The sequence below is a fragment of the Furipterus horrens genome, unplaced genomic scaffold, assembly GCF_987537825.1.
Source record: "Furipterus horrens unplaced genomic scaffold, mFurHor1.1.pri manual_scaffold_13, whole genome shotgun sequence".
Classification (NCBI taxonomy): Eukaryota; Metazoa; Chordata; class Mammalia; order Chiroptera; family Furipteridae; genus Furipterus; species Furipterus horrens.
Genome location: NW_028327183.1, coordinates 13,157,722 through 13,173,092, shown reverse-complemented (window position 1 = coordinate 13,173,092; position 15,371 = coordinate 13,157,722). Strand labels below are relative to the sequence as shown.

At 40.0% G+C, this 15,371-nt stretch overlaps 1 long non-coding RNA gene across 2 annotated transcripts in view; it reads left to right on the top strand.

The window, feature by feature from the left end:
- Positions 1-15,371, top strand: part of LOC149994037 (uncharacterized) — a 425,899-nt gene that overhangs the window by 252,382 nt on the left and 158,146 nt on the right. For both annotated transcript variants that reach the window (XR_016507780.1, XR_016507781.1), the window contains 2 exons: positions 4,066-4,127; positions 6,474-6,517. This is a non-coding gene — a long non-coding RNA (uncharacterized LOC149994037). The remainder of the gene's footprint in view (positions 1-4,065; positions 4,128-6,473; positions 6,518-15,371) is intronic.

Here is a 15,371-nt window from a genome sequence, read left to right as displayed (position 1 = left end):
ACCTACAACCATGATTACTCTATCCAGCGAAGCTGTCATTCAGAATAGAAGGGTAGAAAAAATACTTCCAGGACAAAGTAAAACTGAAGGAGTTCATCAGATCCAAACCACTGTTATATGAAATGTTGAAGAAACTTGTTTAGGGGAAGGAGGATCAAAACTATGAACATCAAAATGAAAGCTGTATTACAACAACCAACAACAGAAACTAGGGCATTGAAAAAAAGGCAAACTAAGTAGGCAATGAGAGTGGGAAAAGAATTATAGGTATGGGGAACATTTTGGGGGGAGGTCAGTGGGGTGGCGGAAGTGGGGAAAGGGAGGGAGATGGTACAGAACTTAAGAAGCATAGTAGGAGGGAGTGGAGTAGACAGGAAGATGTTGAGAAGAACTATATGCACAACCAGTGGGCATGGAGTAAGGGGGGGGACAACTGGAGGGAGGGGGTCACTGGGTGGAGGGGAACAAAGGGAAAACAAATTGGGACAACTGTAATAGCATAATCAATAAAGCATATTAAAAAAAAAATATATAGTGCCCTTAATCTGGAGAGAGGAACACACATATGAAGCATGAACCCCTTTGAGGAAGATTGGGGAGACAGGCGGAAACCTTAGATGTTGACCCTGTCACCCGCTCCTGGCCTTGTGCAGTCATCAGCAGAACTAAAATGGCTGTTGTAAAACTAATATATAGTTCTGTTTCAAGACATTTCAATGACAACTTAAATAACCATGTATTTGCCTAGCAAACTTTCTGGTCTTTTAAGAATATATATATTTTTCTGGCTATATCAGAAATGAAATGTCTTCAACATCAAGTTTTTATCAGAGAGAGATTGGTCAGGAGGATTTTTTTCAAGGGTGAACCTTCAATGCCAGTGTATGTTTACTTATACCCAGCCCAGTTGTTGATAAGAAGGCATGAGAGAGAACTAGAATACATGCACATGTATGCATGTACACACACACACACACACACCATGTATGAGCCTTAAAAGAGAAAATACTGAATACAGTGAAGAAATATTACAAGGTGATGGAAGGCAAATATTGATGCTGATGATGTCGCATGAGAGGGGCAGAAACTTCCCTTTCAGTTCAGTCAGGTCCAAGGAGGATGAAACCAAAATCTGTCAGCTTTAGGGACTCTGAGTTCAAATGAAGGTATGCAAACCTTAGAGCCAAGAGAAGTCTCAAAGTTTTGGCTTTTCCTAGCGAAAGACCTAGTGGTTATACAAGGACATTCTAATAAAGGCTGATTCCTAAGACTGAGGTTTCACCAAGTAGATTAAGGATAAAAAGGGTTGAAAAAGGGGCTCAACTCAATCTCAGGCTCTTTTAATAAAAAATCTTGTCCTGTTTATATCAATATTAGCATTTAAGCAGTGGTTAAATGTCATAACCAAAATCACAATTTTACTTTTATAGTATATTGTATATTTGATGGAAAAATCTCATAATTATTTTCTGAATCTCTGGTAAGATGGATCTTATAGGTGAGACCCTGCTACTCATTTGAAAAAGTAAAAAAAATTTCAAAATTTTAGCTGGCTGCTTCTAGTCATTTAGCTCTGTGTTCATGCATGTACCTATGTCTTTTCCTCCTCCTTCTAAGAGAATTAAAGATGACCTATAAAATATAGATTACTATGATACTATATTTTGAAAACATGAAATTTAACTGAATAATTTACATCTGTTAAAACCAGGGGGATATGAGGATATTAATTGATTCTGTTTCTGTGTTTAGTTATATGTTTGAAATATTTTTCTACTAAAAGCAAACACATGAGCAGAAAAATGATCTGGACCAGGAAGTATATAAATATATGCTGGGATGTGTGTGTGTGTTATATATATCTCACAGGTAATAGGCAGAAGGTGTGCTATTTTATAGGAATCAGTGTATTTTTCTGTAAAGGGCCAGATAGCAAATATTTTCAGCTTGGTGGGACATACAATGGTCTCTGCTGCATCTACTCTGTGCTGCTATTGTAGCTGAAAAGTGGCCTAGACAGTGCAATACACTGATGACTGAGTGTCCCAATACAGCTTTACAGACGGGTCCCCACTTAGAATGGTTTGACTTATGATTTTCTGACTTTATGGTGGTGCAAAAGTGATATGCATTTAGTAGAAACTGTGCTTAAAATTTTGTAGTTTGATCTTGTCCTGGGCCATCAACGTGTGGTATGAGATACTGTCGCATGAAGCAGGCAGTGGCAACTCCCATCAGCCCCGGGATCAGGCGGGTAAACAACCAGTGCTCTACAGCATACCGCGTTGCCAGCGGTTTTGGATATTATGTGTTCTAAGTACCTTTGAGGTAGGCTAGGCTAAGCTCTGATGTTCGGTAGGTTACGTGTATTAAATGCATTTTCGACTTTATATTTTCAGCTTACAATGGGCATATTGGGTTGAGCATCATCCATATTTACAGAAGCAGGCAGCAGGCCAGAACTGGCTGTAGTTTGCCAATCTCTGGTTTAGCGAGTGGACCAGGCACTATATTGTTAGAATTGCTTTTTCACACCCACCATTTTACATGAGGAGAAGCCGAGACTCAGAGAGGTGAAGTGACTTACCCCAAGACACACAGCAAAGCCAGAGAGTCCAGATTTCCATGTGGTTTCCTGGATCCCTCTAGCACAGAGTGGAAGCCCAAGGGGAAGCTCTGTCCACACACACAGTGGAGGGGCTGGAGGGGGTGGGGAGCAGAAGAGAGTGAGAGTGCCTAGAGTGATGCCTGCTCCACCCCCACCTCCCCACATCCTCTTCCTGACAATAATCAGGGCTTGTCTGTGTTTTACACATGTTTTCTTGTTTGGTTGAATTTTAATGGTGGAAGAGGTTTAGATCCACCATCCATTTAGCTCTGTGGCCTTGAAGCAAGCCCCTGTCCCTCTCTGGGCTTCACTGGCTTGTTGATTTAGAACAGTGGTCCCCAACCTTTTTGGGACCAGGGATCAATTTTGGGGGTGGGTGGGTGCAAGAATGGTTTCAGTCTCATCCCTTCCCTCCCTTTCTGGGAGGGGAGTGAGGCTGGAGGCTGGAAATGAAGTTCAGTCACCAGTGGCCAATGATGAAATCAGCCATGTCTGTGTAATGAAGCCTGTATAAAACCCCAAGAAGCAGGTCTGGAGAGTTTCCAGTTGATGAACTCATGGAGGTTCAGGGAGGGTGGTGTGCTTGGAGGGAGAGGCCACGGAAGCTCTGTGGCTTTTCCCCACACCTGACTCTATGCTTCTCTCTCATCTGGCTGTTCTTGAGTCATATCCTTTCTTAATAAACTGGAAATCCAGTAAGTAAAATATTACTCGGAGTTGTGTGAGACGCTCTAGCAAGCTAATCAAGTCCTAAGAGTGAGTTGTAGGAACCTCCAGTCTGCAGTTGGTTTTTCAGAAGCACAGGGGACCACCTGGACTTGTCACTGGTGTCTAAAGCGGGGAGGCAGCCTTGTGGGACTGAGCCCTTAACCTGTTTGATTTGGTGCTGCCTCCAGGCAGACAGTGTCATAATTAAGTTAAACTGTAGGACTCCCAGTTGATGTCCAAGAATTGCCCCCATTCCCACCAATGCTCACACATCCCGCCCAAAATTGAAACTGGTCTCATACTTTTAGGCATCTTATTCTGCATCATGTTTTGGTTCTTTGAGGTTTCCCTTGAGATACACAATCTTTCTAGATTAAAATTAAGATCAGGTAACTTAACCACCCAGTAACCCACAGGGATGGATTAAATGTGTGGCCAATTTGTTTAATCTTATGGAATTTCTGAGAGATAAGGTTGGTGGCCACATTTTCTTAAGTGGAGCAATTAGAGCTCGGGGAGGCAGATGACTTTTGGGAAGTTTCTGTAACTGGAAGGTGGGTGTGATGGGACCCATCATCAAGGACTCTTTGCATTAGATCTTAGCTGCTTCCTGATCCTACCATATAGAGCGTCAAGGTCCAGCATTTCAAGTTGCAGATGACAAGCATATGCCATCAAGATGGCAGTCATATCACATCATCTTATGTATTGTCAGCTCTTAAAATGCTTTCATATCTTTTGTATTTTAGGGACTCCGCATATGGCAATTGCAACCTCAGGTGGCTACTACAAGGCTGCCCTGGTTTTCAAGGTAGGTGGAGTTTCAGAGTTTTAGGGACATCTCCCAGGGAGTGATTGCTATAACCACATAGTAGGTGAGCTCACAGGCTATTCCGTTATTACCCTGCGCAATGCTGAGGAGGAGGCTGGATCAATGGCTGCTTGAGACTCCACCAGGGAAACATCAATTTACAAAGAAAAATGAGGGGAGAATGCTAGAAATATTCCACTGCTATTCCCACTTCAGGAAAAGAAATTGCTGGTCCTATTAGTATTGGAGAGGACAGTTGCAGAAAGTAGCTCCCTCCCTCCCCGTCCTCGTGGAATTGCACACAATGCTTGGGAAGGAATTCGGCCATCAATATGCTCCAGAAATCTGGATACCACAGCCTGAGAAAGTGGGCTGTTGTGGAGTGGGCTGGCCTGACATGACCCATCGATTCTGTCTGCCCTTGGACTGCAGGGACTCAGATTGGGATGCTTGATGCTAGCGGGGAGGTCTGCCTGTTTCCAAAATAATTAACTAGTCCCCTCTGGTTGTTCCTTGGGCAGGGTCCCCCAGTGGCATTGCTCCCCAGCTCCAGCCCTGGTCTCAACCTTCTCTGGATCCATAGCTCTAACACTACCCTAGTCTTAGACTTGGATGAACCCCAATCTTAAATGTGATAAAAGGAAAAACATGTAACATGATATAGCTGGCGCATTTTCATTACTACATTTATTATTTCACCTTTAGCAACGTCCACTATTTTGTCCCAACCCTGAAGTCATTAATCCTATCCTTGTATTTAATTTTTTAAAAAATTGTTCCATTTGTTGAATGCCTAGAGTATCCCATGTTAGACCGTCTCCCCCATCTTTATCAATTGATCTATCTATAGAATTATAGGTAATCCATAAATCTCCAAAAATCAATTTCTCCATTAGCTTCTTGTCTAGCTTTTATTACCTGCCCACGAGGGATTCAGTGTCAGCACTAGTGACATCTGGGGCTGGCTAATTCTTAGGGGCCTGTCCTGTGCATTGTAGGATGCATAGCAGAATCCTGAGCCTCTGCCCATGAGAGTTTGGTAGCACACCCTGCCCATGTTGTGGCAATAAAAAAATGCCTCCAAAGCATGCCAACTGTCTCCTTGCAGGAGGGGGAACAATATCAATCTAAGCTATCACCTCTTGCTTATCTTTCATGCTGCTTTTAGGAAGGCACAGAGTAAACATTATTATTCCCATCTCACAGATGAAGAAATTGAGGGTGAGAAATTAGGTGACTTATGCAAGGTTATAAAGGTATTAAGGGATGGAGCCAGGTTGCAAAACTAGATTTGCCTTATTTAAAAAAAAAAAATCTGTGTTCTTTCTATGAGACCAAACTATTTTAAATTAAATGTAATGGTACACATCTTATCCTTATGAAAATGCCATTATTCTCAACTTAAAATTAGTTCTGACTCTGAAGCCAGAACATGTCTTTGAGCCAAAACATATGTGAATGTATCTATACCCCAAACCTCTGTTCTAATCCTGTCCTCGGCTCAAGAGGTAACCCTATTTCTTAATAATCTAATTGCTTTGTAAATCCTCTTTTCTGTCAGCCTGGATGATGAGGGTTGAACTGGGAGAGAGCCCTCCACAGCCGGTTAATTCAGCAGGAGAGGTGCATGAGCCCCCTGCAGCGAGGGACCTGCTTGTTGTTCCATTCTAAAGAAAACTGAATGATTCCTCTGCTGATAACTGTGTGCATACAGACCCTGCTCTGCCAGAACCCCCTGAAACTGGGACCTTTGGAAATTCCAATAATAGAAATCTTCTATTGGCACTTTTCAAGGACAGTAGAGCTTATAAATGTAACTTCTGAGAACCTGAGCAAATGGAAAAAGGGGTTTTCAAACCAATCACTGGGCTGCTCAGAGCCTGACATTTGGGTTCGGCTCTTACTCAGTGGTGTGTTGGTTTCTGCCCCAGTACTCTGGCACCCATTTGAGGGCTGACAGCTTCTGGCCTCTCCGTTCAGAATTCAAACTGGGAGAGACATTGTTTTATAGCAATTAACAGCGACGCTTGGAAGAGATGGCAACACGCTGAAAAAAAGTTAATTGAAAATGTAACCTTCAAATAAAAATACTCAGACCTCAGGCTTGTATTTGTAAGCAGCTTACACTGTCTGTGCACAGTCTGTTGTATTATTTAAGTGTTTTCTACACCATTTCTGACTAATACAGCAGTGTTATTTTCCAGTCCAGTCTCCTTAATAAATATATTTGTCAAATATCTGCTTGTTCTCCGGAATACAAAGACGGTGAATTCCCCTTGTCTGCATGTGTTAACTGGTGATGTAATGAGATTAACAGCTCTGTCCTTTTTTTTTTTTCTTCTGCAGGTTTTATAAGAAAAGCCAGTGGGCTCCCTGACAAAGTTAAAAAGGTACCTTCTTTAATTTTGCATATGGGGAGCTGCAATCGGTTGCTACTGTTTATTTTATTTTCATCTGTCAAAGCAATTCCAGAATATGTCGTGTTTGCCTTGAGTTGGTTGAATTAATCCTCTGTTGGAACCAGTTCTGTCATTTCATGTTTGGTTAAGGTCCTGATTCCAGTGCTCACAAACTAGGGGCAGGTCTCTGCCAAAGGCGGCCGGTGCGTGTGTAATGTAACTTCCTGGGAAATATCCTCTTGACAAGGACAAAGGGGAAAGGTGGGTAGTGCCCTTAAGGAATGTCGATTTGGAGCCAGCCCCATGTCTCCCTTGGGTATACATAAGGGTGTCCTGGGCTTGATCCTGTCGGCCTGTTGTCCCCACAGAGCTAGAAGAACCAGCTAATGAGTCACACTGGGAGAGTGACTTTGTAGGGTCTCAGTGTGGGGCAAGACCCCCCAAAGCACGGCCTCCCTGGAAGGCTAATGATGCTGTGTGAGTTTGCTAGGGCTGCCTTCACCAAATAGCACAGGTGGGGAGCTTCAACTGCAGAAACGTATCTCCAAGTCATGGAGTCAGCAGACTGGCTCTGTCTGAGGCTGTTCTTGTTGGCTTATAGATGGTCCTCTTCTCTCTGTGTCCTCATAGGCTCTGTGTCAAAACTTTGTCTGTGTCAAATTTTCCTCTTTGTGTGAGGATACCTGTTATACTGGATGAGGGCCCACCTTACCTCATTTTATCTCAATGACATTTCTGAAGACCCTGTGTCCAAATACAGTCACATTCTGGGTTAGCACTCCAATGTATGAATTTTGGAGGGACACGGTTCAGCCCATACAATGCCAAGATGATGAGATAAGAAGGGAAAGCTCTTGAGCCAACAACTCTCTAAGTGGCCTCTTTCTCTCTTCTCTTTCTCTTTCCCTCTCTCCTTCTCTCTTGCTTTCGCCTTCCCTTCTTCTCCTCTTCTTTATTCTTCTTGCTTCTTCTCTTTGTGGGTAAAATCTCTCTACTATTACTGTCAGGTCAGCATATTTTACAGAACTCATGCTTTTGAATCACTGTGTTCAGAGTTCCATTCCTGACCTGACTTGTTATTAGCTGCACGACCAAGAGCAAGTTGTTTAAGTTCTTTTGGGTCTTAGGTTCTTCATCCTTAAAATGGGGTTAGCAGCAACTACCCCTGCTGACTTTGTTGACAAGGATAATAATGTCCTGTGTGTAAAAGCCTATTCCCTGAGTCCAGGGAATAGAGGCCGTGTTGTCAATAGAGAATTTAAAAATAATAACACTGCTGACTTTTTAAACTATCAGTGCAGATGGCTCCCAGGGCCAACCCACCCTCCCTTGTATGGAACAGGAGAGCACCATCTCTTTTTTCCTCTGTTGCATATTAAATACATCTCTCTCTCTCTCTCTCTCTCTCTCTCTCTCTCTCTCTCTCTCTCTCTGTCTCACACACACGTTCTCGCATCTGTATCTTGAATTCACAGGACAGCTTTACCAAAGGTATTTCACGTGACCGCACATCTTATTTTGTATTCATTTTACTCAGAAACTGCCAAACCTCACAGCTAAATTATATATGATAGAGGAAAGCCATCGTTTATTGCTGTTTTGAAAAGAGGAGGCCTAGTGGTCTCTGGTTAGAGCCTTCTTCTTCTTTCCCAGATGCCCTCAATTTCTCCAGTCAGCTTCCAGGACTGGGTCCTAGCGGAGAAATCAAAATATACAACTGACCACAGGAGTCAAATCCATAGCCGCTGACCACAGGAGATGTGTGTGTGGCCGGGCGCGTAGTGTTTATTATTCCATCCTCCTTTCTGAAGTGCTACCCAACCCCCCAGCATTTGTGTATAAAGTAGCTACTTCTACTGTAGTTATACTGCATAAGTGGCTATTTTATATAAATAAAATAACAGAGGATTGGTGCGTTGTTCTAAGAACAAAACAAAAACAGCAATGAAAAGCAACTCTGAATGATACATTTTTTTTTTTTTGCAATGGGAGATATCTGTCGTCACACAACATCAAAAAGGTTAAACCCTTGCCATGAATCACTGAACTTTTCCAGGGAATATTCCACTTCTTGCAGATTTTACTTCTTCAGTTGAAATCTGTAAGGGCGGAAGACACGGATGCCGGTGTGTATGTTGCAGGGTGTACGGTGCAGTCTGTGACAGCCATATACTCAAGTGCAGATACTTAATCATATCATGTCCAGTGAACAAAAAGAAGCAACATGTCATGTTACAGAATATAGATTCAAATGTTTAATGATAAAAGAGGAAAACACTTCTAATTATGTCTAATAATAGTTAAAACAGCACAGTGGCACAGAAATGCGTTTAGACAGAGCCCTTTCCTGTGAGGGGGTGGCAGTCTTTCCTCTGCTCTGTGAATATTGCAAAACAGAGCCTTAATTTTGAAAAAAAGTTTCAATTTCTTCTTATAAGACATGGTAAGATGTTTATGTTGTACCCACTAAGCGAGTTGCCTGCTTTTGCCCAAATGGCTCACTCTTGCCGACCCAATTCTCACTTCCCACACTATTCTGAACATGTGGGTTTGCCCTGTTATGACATTTCCGTGGACCAGGCCTGTGATTATGAGCTGCACACTCTTCTAGGTTTCTGTTACTAGAAATTGCTGGTTATAGACATGAATAACAAGAATATTAATTCTAAAGTCATGTTTAAGGGCTTTCTGTGTTCCCCCAACATGGTTCACCAGAGGTGGACGCCTCTCTGGTTTGCTCTGACTTCTGTCCCCTCAGAATTTCTCTTTGATTGCTATGGGGTATAGTGTGTGGAGAGGTTTTGGGGAGCAGGGAATATTTTTCAGAATGGGAATCTACAGACAGTGAAAGGAATGTCTCAGCTGCAAGACTGTGGATTGTATGCTTCTTCCTAAATTCCATGATTCGACCCTCCCGCTAGAGCTAGACGGGTGAGTCAGTTCACACCCCCATTCACAGAGGCTCCACGTTGAATGGAGGGACACGTATCGATATGTTACTAGTGATTGCATTCCACTCTTGGGTTATGGGAATATTTCTTCCCTTCTTTTCCAAATGTCCTTTAATGACTTTGATAGGAAAAATAAAAAAAAGCTTAAAAAAACCCATAATGATGCTACTTTTTAATGTGCATACCAGCTGGACCTCTTGACATTGTATGAACTAATTCTGTTAATTTCAACATTTTAATCATCACACGTGAGAAATTGAAATATTGAAATTTATAAAGAGGACTAACAAAAAAATTCCATTAAAATCATTACCTTATTTTTGGATGCTAGTAAAGTAACTTTCTAATTTAAAAATTCAAAAAGCATATTTGTAAACCAATAGAAATAAAATAAATAAAAAGTCATTATGGAGGATATTGTCCATGACATTAAAACCTATGAGTCTGGTTCAATCCATCCCAACCTTTATTTAATCACTCAAGTTATTCATTCAGCATTGTATATGGGTGAGGTCATGGCATTCACTGGTGAGCCAAGTACGTCGTCTCTGTCCTTAGAGAGCCCATACTTTAGATTAATTTCCTACCTCGATAAATATAGTTTGGGATTAACAGATACTAAATTAAAAGTGAGTGGAGAAAAAGAAAAAATATTCAGTGTATTTCAGAACTATATTTTGCATGCATGAAAGAAAATAGTATGAAAATAAATTTTCTACTTTGTCCAACACACACACACACACACACACATGCACACACAGTCACACTGTCTCTGCCTGGCTCAGAGACCCAAGATTTATTCCAATGATAAAAGTATTCATTTATTTTAAACATTTGTAATTGAAAGAGGCAGTTGACTCTCCTACATCTTGCTTTGCCCCTCTGATGTCTACTTATAGGAAATCCAACCAAGCAATGAGGGTGGACAGGGCTCCCGTATATTTCAGAGGCCATGGAGACAAGAAAACCCCTGGTAGCAGCATGTACAATAAAGGCAATTCCCAAGTTTGATGGAGCTAATGGTTGAAGGTGTCAGAGAACTGAACTGATGGATGAGGAGATGATGTCACCTTGCTCCCTTCATTACCTGAATGGAAGAAGACTTGTTGTAGGCTAGCAATTACATGTGGTATATCACTCAAGAACTTTTATTAAAAAAAAAAAAAGTCACTGTGGGTGGGTGGGAAATGCTGCAGAACAAAGGAAAAAATAATATCACCCTGAAAACGATTTTTAGAAATATATAAGTTGGGTGTAGAGTGGTAAAATACAGGAAGCTGGGAACCTAAGTGCTATTTGGAAGCCATTTTGGAAATAACAGCATTGCAGGCTGATATGAACAGATGGAGCTGAGTGAAACAGCGGGTTGCGAGGAAGCCGACACTCAGCCATAGGAGGCGAGCCACTGACTGCCCACAGCGGAGACAGAGAGACCAGAGAGTCAAATCAAAGCTGAGTGAAATAAACTTGAAAACATGGCTCCCCAGTAGGTCCCTCCTTCCCTCTCTTGCTTCCTTCCTTTGTTTCCTTTTTCCTCCCTCCCTCCTTCCCTTCCTTGCCACATGTACTGAGCATCCGGTGTGTGTGTCAGAGGAATACAAAGAAAAAGATGAGAAAAGAGACAAAGAATGGATACAGTACACAAGCATTTTAGATATCTGAAGATTAAAAGAGAGCAATTAAAAGGAACAATCATCAAGGGTATAATTAGATACAGCTTTCTGAAGCTGAAAGGCTCTAAATATGGAGATCGAGAATCCCCACTGTATTATAAGAAGAGATAATGAAAAAAACAAAAAGATTTGCACCTAGAAGAACATAATAAATGCCACAAAATGGGAACAATCTATGCAATTTTTTTCAGGAAAAACTGACCCAAGAACATTATAACCAGCCAAATGGCCGTTCATTGGTAAAGGTGACAAACAACAACCCCCCCCCAAACAAAACTAAGCACACAAACACAAAACACAATATGTGTTGAAAACTTTCAAAATATGTTACCCATAAACTCTGATTTGAGGGGGAAAAAACGAGTATGATCTATAAACAACTGAGAATTGCCTTGAAATTAGGGACTTGAGAATGAGGAAACCAAGGTATTAAAAGAATGATTGTGAGAAAACAATATAAAGTCAAACACGAAATATCCTTCCAATTTGAATGCAAATATCAATATAATTCTCAAAAGAGATGGTTCTCAATTATACAGTACTAATCTAATAGAAAACGAATTTCAAAAGGGGCCGTGAAAAACATAAACGCAGTAATTGCTCAGCTTACAAGGGGGTGAGCATCGACATTAAATCTTGCAGATCAGATAAAAAATGATTCAAATATGTAAAAATACATCAAAGCAAAATTTTTAAAAGAATGGGTTCCTTTCTGGGTAAAAAAAATAATCAAAGCCAAAATGTAGACCAAAAAATAAAAAGAAAGTTAAGAAAGAAAATAGTAAAGCAGTATAAAAAATTGATGTAAAACAAGATGGCCAAGTCAGTCAATAATAATATTAACTAATTCATATCTATCAGGTACTATAATCCAGGAAAGCTCTCTGCACTGTATGTGCATTTCATTGCTGCATTTAATTCTTTTTTACAGAGGAGTAAACTGAGGAAGAGATGTTTTAACAACATAGAGCAGATGTACCAAGACATACAGTAACTGGTCATAGGGAGTCATGTACTGACTTGGCTCCTTCATGTCCCATGGCATTGCAGACAGGCAAAGTTCTTGTCTAAACTTGCCTTAGACAGAGGGGATGCTATCTAAAATCTGTGATGTGAGTTTCTCCAGTTTTCTCCAGTGTTATTCCCCTACCAATACAATCCTGTTATGGTCTCACTGTTATGTTGCAAGTACTGGAGAAGATGGTAATGGGGCAAAAAAATAGGTGAAGTAAGATGATTATTGTAAACACTGAGATTTTACCTAGAAATAGAATCTCATTGACCGTTCTCATTTTACCTATGTTCTCAGAGTGTGGAGTTGACTCCATAGCCTGGAGTAGAGATTTTCATCAGGTGTGCCCCAAGAAGTTTTAAAACATGTAATACCTGACTATTTAGTCAGGGCCACAGGCCTCTTTTCCCTTAGATAGTGGGGGGAGTGGGGGAGGCAGTAACACCATAACTCTGGTATGAATGAACCTAAAGTATACCGATTTTTCTTTGTCAGATGGGCAAAAAATATGTTTTTGATGTGCTACGGAATTTTAATAATGAGTTTATGTGTGCCCTGAGATAAAAGGCACCCCAGTCAGTAGCCAGGAGTGAAATGATGCAAAGGGCTGGCAAGTCCCAGCTCTGCCTCCCAGAGGGCACCACACGGAGGGGTGCAGGAGCTACCAGGGAAAGGTTTCTGTCGGCATTTTCTTAGATCGTTTTAAAAGATTCTAAGTAACAATATTTCCCAACAAATGAGAAGACCGAACTTCTCATATTGTGTCCAACAGTAAATTTTCACTCAGTGCTACATAAAACTAAAAGACGAAGAAAGTGAAAATTTTGGTTAAAAATATACTCAAGGAAATGAAAACAAAACAAATCAAAAAAAAAAAAAACAAAAAAAACAAAGAAAGCAGGGCCAATGGCATTAGTTTCCAACAAACTTTATTCCAGGCCAAATAATATTAAAGGAGACACAGAGTGTCATTTTACAATCCACAGTAAAGACAAAACAGTCATGAAAATTTATTTGCCGAATAACATAACATCGGAATATATAAAGCTAAAAATGTTAGGAATAAAATGGGAAATTTACAGACATGTTTGTTTTGGGAGACAGTACACATGTCTCTTACCCTTGAGAGAAAACATAGGCAAGTACACAAATTTAAATAAAATAATTAATAAGATTATATATTTTAAAAAATAGTTTTTTAAAGGTTCTGTGCAAGATTTTAACATTTTTCTTGTTCTAAGCCTCAACAATAAGCATAATAAATTCCTTAAAGCAAGTATTTTATTGGATGTAAGATCAGCTCCCCAAATTTAATGTGAGAAAAATGTAAATTAAAAATAAAAGTAAAAACAAATATTCAAAATTAAAACCTCTCTCTAAGTAATTTTGAAGAATAATGAACTCTCCGTTACTCATTATTTAGAAATGAAATTGAGGTGAGAATATTTATTGTGAAAGCATGTTATACTGCCAAAGCTTTACTCTAAGGCAAATTCATAATGGTAAATCAATTCCTTATTAAATAAGTGGTAATAAAGTAAACTAATCAGTCTCTTTAAGATGCTAGACTCAGAACTCAACACTAACCTAGGGAAACTAGGTAAATGCAAATGATGAAGCTAAGACAGAAATAAATTGAAATAAAAACATAATTAGAAAATAGACTAAGAGATAAATTATTCCAGAAAATGGGATCTAACCTTTCAGTCCTCTGTCTTGCTCCCCCTTCTTCCCTCCCCCATCTATCAAAAGTAAATAAAATACTTCAACTAGATTAACTTCTGATTATCTCATTAAAGAAAAAATAAGAATCATCATTCACAATTAAGGAAAATAGAGACTGGATAATTTCAAATGTGGATGTTTAAAAATAAGAAAATATGATTATAAGGTACCATTCTAGGTTAATACTTTGATAAAATTGATTATCTAGGGAGGAAATAAGAGTAACTGAAATTGGCTCAAAAAATTAAAAAACCCACTAATTAATTGCATAGACAAGTAATACAGAAGAAAATAAAAGTGTACTGTTTAACACGATAGGCAATGTCATTAATGGGTTTTCTCAAACTATTGAAGATCAGAGAATTTCTATGATTTACAAATTCTTCCACAGCATAGGCAAAATATGAATATATACATCTAAGTTATTAATACCACAGACTATAATCGACATGCCTTTTTAGTAAAATATGTTTGATGATGCAAAAAGACAAATAGCACAACAGCATAAATTTAAAAGATGGTAGGACCATGTGTTGCTGAGTTTATGGAATAGATTGAGAAGCACTTTCTTGAAAAAACCAAACAGCTCAAAGAGCTTGAACCTCTCCAGTTCTTTTGCTCTGCCTCCTTTTCTTTTTCCCATACGTGTATTCCTACACACACATACATACATACATGTACTCTCAATCTCTCTCTCTCTCTCTCTCTCTTACACACACGGGCACACACAGCCACAACGCACACCCAGCTTTGAGACTAACCCTTACTGTCTAACCTGAACTTCTTGAAGTCCCCGTTATGTCTCTGTTGAGAATAACAGGCCACTGTCCACCAACACTGAGAAATAAGACATTCATTATAAACCCAATAGCTCCAGAGCCCTGCTCAATGCTTGGGCTTCAGTTAACTTCCCCATTACTACTTGCTTTCAGAAACATACAAATAATAACCTGGAGAGATGCAGAAATAAAGGTGGTGGCAAGAGAAGTGTTTCATTCCGAATTATTTATTTGCATGAGAAAAAGTAGCCTAAATAATGGCCCAGAACCCAGTCATTGGAGCAGGAGCAACTTAAACGATTAGCCCACTGAATGGACGACAGTGGCCAGCATTCCTGGGTACCTGGCTGGTGACCATTTACCTCTTTGAAAGCACAGGGCTTGGTTTCATTCCTTCCAATTTGGAGTGAGCAAAAAGAAAATCAACAAACAAACAAACAAACGAATAATTTTAAAGTCACCAAAGTGAGGACCTGTGCCTAAAAGAAAAGAAGTATTGATTGCTCTGAAGATTGAAAGAAAAGATGTACTATCTCTAAAAATTATTTGGTTAAAATAGAAGAAGTCTAGGCATGTCCTGAAAACAGTCAGCCTCTTTGAAACAGAATCAGGGTTGTACGGAGAGGTTGCTGCTAGATGAAGACAAATGCAGAGACCCAAAGAAAGCCGCTTGGGATAAGACCAGAAGATAGGAAGTTGCGGATT